At 39.2% G+C, this 6,151-nt stretch overlaps 1 protein-coding gene across 1 annotated transcript in view; it reads left to right on the plus strand.

Annotated features, from left to right (window-relative positions):
• The window catches only part of LOC102847276 (heat shock transcription factor, Y-linked-like), a 162,593-nt gene that overhangs the window by 94,240 nt on the left and 62,202 nt on the right, over positions 1-6,151 (plus strand). The gene's annotated exons all lie outside the window — the stretch shown is intronic.

The raw sequence follows: 6,151 nt of genomic DNA on the forward strand, positions 1-6,151 counted from the left end.
TGCTTGGGAGGGTGGAGGGACAGCGCAGGAGGAGAAGGCCCTCTATGAGGTGGATTGATTCAGTGACTGGGATAATCGGGATGGGAGTATCAGAGACAGTGCGATTGGCACGGGACAGAGCAGAGTTTAGGGCTGTTGTACATAGGGTCGCTATGAGTCGCAAACGACTCAACAGCACATAACAACAACAGCAACACATATCATCTATCTCTATATCTATCTCTATCATCTGTACCTATACCTATCTCTATCTAATATATATCTATGTGTGTGTTTATACATATAAAATATATGTATACATACATACATACATACATACATACATACATACATACATACATATATTTTGTCGTTGAATCAGAATTAGGGGTGTGCGTGTGTGTGTTTCATTGACTATATAAAGCCATTTAACTATGTGGATAATAAAACATTGTGATTAACTCTGAGAAGAATGGGAATCCCATTGATTGTGCTTATGTAAAACCTATACTTGGATCAGTAGGCAGTCGTCAGAACAAAGCAAGGCAGCACTGTATGGTTCAAAATCCAGAATGGTGTACTCCAGGGATGCATCCTATCTCCATACCTTTTCAATCTATATACAGAACAGATCATACAAAAGCCTGGGCCCTATGAAGAGGAATGTGGCATTAGGATTAGAGGAAAACTTATCAACAATCTGCGTTATGCAGATAACACAACCTTGCCTGTTGAAACTGAGGAGGATCTGAGGCATTTGCTGCAGAAGGTCAAGAACTGCAGCCTTCAATATGGATTGAAGTTCAACATTAAGAAAACAAAGATTTGAGGATTCCAAGATGGTGGCAGTGGAGAGAGCAGTGTGAAGAGCCGGAGGAGCAGTAAGCCACTAGAGAGACCTTCATGCTGCACAGAGACCAACTGACATGGCACAACGTGGACAGCAGAAATTTGAATCAGAACTTTTTTGGGAAAAATTAGTTTTGGAGCTACAGGAACATAGACCCATGCCACAGGCCCAGCCAAAACCGGAAGTCACTAACAGCGCTGCTGTGGGACCCATCCACCAGGAGAAAGGTTAGCAGGAAATTGAATGAGTTCTATTAAGCCCCACTAAAAGCGAGTGGATCTGTTGAAATTTCACTGAGTTTTCTGGTGTCCTTGACAATGATTGGGCAGGCCAGTATAACAAAAAACACATATAAAAAAACAAATATTTGTTGTTGTTGTTAGGTGTCATCTAGTCAGCTACGACTTATACCATACCAAGGAAACAGAAAGATCATGACCTGAATCAGACGCACTTTAGTCCTCAAACTGACATCATTACTTCTCAATAATTTGAGAATTATTTCTCAGCAATTTTTTCCAGGGCAATTCTTCTCCTTATTTTCTGGCTGCTGGTATCAAAGATGTTAATTGTGGATCCAAGCAAGTTGAAGCTGCTGACAGTTTCAATTCTTATCCATCCATCATGACACTGCCTATTGGTCCAGTGGTAAAAATCTTTGTTTTCCAGATACTGAGATACAATCCATACTGAAGGCTGCATTCCTTGGCCTTCTGCAACAAGTGCTTCAAGCCTTCCTCACTGTTAGTAAGCAAGGGTGTCATCTGCATAATGCAGGTTATTGATGAGTCTTCCTCCAATCTTGATGCTACACTCCACTTCATAGAGTACAGCCTTTTGGATAATTTGCTCAGCATACAGATTGAATAGGTATGGAGAGAAGAATACAACTCTGACACATTCCCTTCACAATTTTAAACCATGCAGTGTTCCCCTGCTCTGTTCAGACAACAGCCTCCTGGTCCAGATAAAGGCTTCACATGAGCACAGTTAGGTATTCTGGAATTCCCAGTCTTCTCAGTGTCAGCCACAGCTTGTTATGATCCACATAATAAAATCCCTTTGTATAGTTAATAAAGCACACATAGACATTCTTCTGGTATTCCTTACCTTCAGCCAGGATCCATCTGACATCAACAATGATGCCCCTGGTGCCACGGACTCTTCTAAATTCTGTTTTAATTTCTGGCAGTTCCCTATCTACGTACTGTTCTGGCTGTTTTTGAATGATCTTCAGCAGTATTTTGCTTGCATATGATATTAATAATTTTGATAGTTCGATAGTTTCCACATTCAGTTGGAATTTCCACCTTTCTTGGAAATGGGAATGAATATGAACCTCTTCCAATCCTTTGGCCAACAGCTGTCTTCCAAATTTCCTATTATAGACTGGTGAGCTCATATGAGACTGCATCTGTTAATTAAAACAAGTCAATTTTGGTATCCCATTGATTCCTGGGGCCTTATGCTTTGCCAGTGTCTTCAGTGCAGCTTCTACTTCCTCCTTCATTATCATTGGCTCCTGTTCATCTGATACTTCCTGAAATTTCTCAGTGTCTATCAACTCTTTCTGGTATGGTGGTTCTGTGTATTCCCTTCATCTTCTTTTGATGCTTTCTGAGTCATTTAATGCCCATAGCATCTTTCAATATTGTGACACGAGGCTTAGATTTGTTTTTCAGTTCCCTCAGCTTGAGAAATGTAGAGTGAGTTCTTTCCTTTTATTCTCCAATTCCAGCTCTCTGCACATTCCATTATAATACTTTATTTTGTCCCCCCCGAGCTACCCTTTGAAGTCTCCTGTTCAATTATTTCACTTTGACATGTTTTCCTTTTCTTTTGGCTTCTTGACACTCCAGAGCAATCTTTAGTGTCTCTGTTGACATCCATTTGGTTTTTTCTTTCTCCTCCATCTTTTCTTGTTTTGTCTTTGTAATGACCTTTTACTTTCCTCATGGATGATATCCTTGATAACATCCCACAACTCATCTGCTCTTCAATCATTGGTGTTTGTTTAGTGCCTCAAACTTATTGTTATGGTGATTTTGAAATTCAGGTGAAATTGATTCAAGGTCATATATTGGTTCCTGCGTACTTATTTTCACTTTCTTTTACCTCAACTTGTACTTGCATATGAGTGTGTATGTGCCCCAGACTACTTTTGACTGCTCATATTGAGCTTCTCCAACGATTTCTTCCACAAATGTAATCAATCTGATTCCTATGCAGCCCGTCAGGTGAGTTCCGTTTGTAAAGTCATCATTTGTGTCTTTTAAAATAGGTATTTGCAAAGAGAAAATCTTGAAACTACAAAATTCAATCATTCTATTTCCAGGCCCATTTCTGCCACCAGGCCCATATTTTCCAACTGGAACACAGAATCAGTGAAAAAGAAGACAAAGCCTATAACACTAAACTGTAAGAGGGGGAAAAGTTAGAAACAGGAAGAAAAGAAATTGAATAAAGCATAAGAATGATGAGAGATATTATTAAGAGAAATAGTAGTAACAATGCAAAGACATTTAACTGTGTGGATCACAACAAATTGTGGCTAACCTTGAGGAAAATGGGAATCCCAGAACACTTTATCATGCTTATGTGAAACCTATACTAGGACCAGGAAGCAGTCCACAGAACAGAGCAAGGAAACACTGCACACTTCAAAATCAGGAAATGAGTGCTTCAAGGAGGCAACCTGTCTCCATATCTTTTCAATCTATATGCAGAACAGATCATATGGGAAGTTGGACTTTAAGAGGAGAAATGTGGCATCAGGACTGGAGGAAGACTCATCAACAACCTGCATTATGCAGATGGCACAACCTTGCTTGCTGAAACTGAGGAGCACCTGAAGTGCTTGCTATAGAAAGGTAAGAAGGATTGTAGTCTTCAATATGAATTGAAGCTCAACATCAAGAAGACAACGAATCTCACCACTGTGCCAATCACAGCACCACAATAGATGGAGAAGAGATTGAGGTTTTAACAATTACAGCTTGCTCAGCTCCACAATCAACACTCTTGATACCAACAGTCAGGAAATCAAAAGATTAATTTCATTGGGGAAATCTGCTGTCAGGGACCTCTCCAGAGTATTGAAAAGCTATGATGTCAGTTGAGAGACAAAGGTGCACCTAATCCAGGCCATAGTTTTTGCAATTACTTGCTATGTATCAGAGAGCTGGACAATGACTAAGGATAATAGAAGAATCAACGCCTTTGAGTTGTGGTTCTGGAGAAGTCTTGAACATACCATGGACTGCCAAGAAAACAAGTAAGTCTGTTTTGAATTGGGTGAAACCAAGTCTCTCCTTGGAGGTTAGGATTTTGAAACTCTGTCTGGGTATGTGGCTAGGAGAGACCAGTCCTTGGAGAAGGACATCATGCTTGGAAGGGTGGAGGGACAGGAAAGGGTAGAAAGACCCCAGATGAGATGGGTTCATACAGTAACTGGGAAAATGGGAGTTGGTGTATCAGAATTAATGAGACTGGCTCAGGACAGGTTGGGCTTCATAGCTGCTGCATATAGGGTTGCAATGTGTTGCAGGCAACTCAGTGGCACATAACAACAACAACAACAGTAAGTATTTATGTGATTGGGATTCAGAATAGGAAGAGAGAGGGGAAGCATTGAGAAAATTATGGAGGAATTACTCACATAAACTTTCCAAATATGAAGAATGAGAAAATACACATTCAATTGGACTAATGAACCCAAAACAAGATCGTCTCAAAAGAAAAATGCCACGATGTATCACAGTCAATACTTCCAAATCAAAGGCAAGGATAGAATACTGCAAACAGGTCTGAAAATTAAGAGTTACATATCAAAGGGAGCTAAAAAGACTAACATCTGATTTCTCACCAGAAGTCATATAAGCAAGAAGACATTGGAATGCTGTATATAAAACTCTGAAAGAAAACAATTGCCAACAAGAAGCTTATATGAAGCAAAACTGTCCATCAACTATGACAACAACATAAGGTTGCTCTAAGAAAAGCAGAAACTAAGGGAATTTGTGAAAACAAAATTAACCTTACAAGAGTAATAAAGGAAGTTATTCACGAAGTGACAACACAGAAAAGTAGAATAAAGTACTAAACAACACTACAAAAAAAATTGCAACTAAATGATATTAATAAAGCCTTTCTATTGATAATCACACTACATAGGAATAGATTAAATGCACTAGTTCAGATAAAAAGAGTTGCAGAATAGATAAAAAAATAAAACAAAACCCACTCACATGAGACATACTTGAGACAGGAGGATAATATAGATAATAACAAGATAACATACATGGAAAACTCAAAAGATTCATCAAGAAAATTGTTGGAGCTAGTTGACTAATTCAGCAAATTGACAAATGCAAGATCAATATATCAACATAAAAAAATCAGTTGGCTCTCTGTATGGTAACAAAGAGAACACTGAAGAAGAAATAAAAACAATATTGATTGCATTGTTGTTGTTATGTGCTGTTGAGTTATATGCAACTCATAATGATCCTATGTACAACAGCTCTGAATCCTACTCTATCTTGAGCCAATTTCATTATCTCTGACACACCTATCCTTGTTACTGCAGTCACTGAATTAATCCATTTTTTCCAGGGTCTTCCTCTCTGGCATTGTCCCTCTGCCCTTCCAAGCATGATGTCCATTCTCCAAGCACTGGCCCCTCCCGGCCATGTGCACATAGTATGTAAGGCAGAGCTTCAAAATCTTTGCCTCCAAGAAGCAACCTCATTTCACCCTCTCCAGGACAGATTTGTTTGTTCTTTTAGCAGTAAATAGTATATTCAATACTCTTCTCCAACACCACATCTCAAAGACTTCAATTCTTTTCCTATCATCTTTAGTCGTTGTCCAGCTCTCTGATGTATAGCAAGTAATTGCAAAGACCATGGCCTGGATCAGGTACATCTTGGTCTTTAAACTGACATCATTGCTCTTCAGTACTCTGGAGAGGTCCCTGACAGTAAATTTTTGGAGTGCCATTTATCTTTTGATTTTCTGTCTGCTGTACTGAGAGCTATACAAATGTTCAGGTCTTTTGTTCCCAGGGTCACTATTAGTCATCTATGACTTGATGGCACTTAACAACAGCAGTATTGGGAGTGTTGATTGTGGAGCCAATGAATCTGAAGTGTTAACTATCTCAATCTCTTCTCCATCTATCATGATGATGTTAATTTGCCCAAACCATCTCAGGAACAGTTTTGAGGCCTTGAGTACCAAGGAGCATAGACTAAATGAACTCTGGGAGGATATCAAGAAAATCATTCATGAAGAATGCAAAAGATCATTACAAAGGCTGAA

The sequence above is a fragment of the Elephantulus edwardii genome, unplaced genomic scaffold (genome assembly GCF_000299155.1).
Source record: "Elephantulus edwardii isolate Elephantulus edwardi_28Jun2011 unplaced genomic scaffold, EleEdw1.0 scaffold00228, whole genome shotgun sequence".
NCBI lineage: Eukaryota > Metazoa > Chordata > Mammalia > Macroscelidea > Macroscelididae > Elephantulus > Elephantulus edwardii.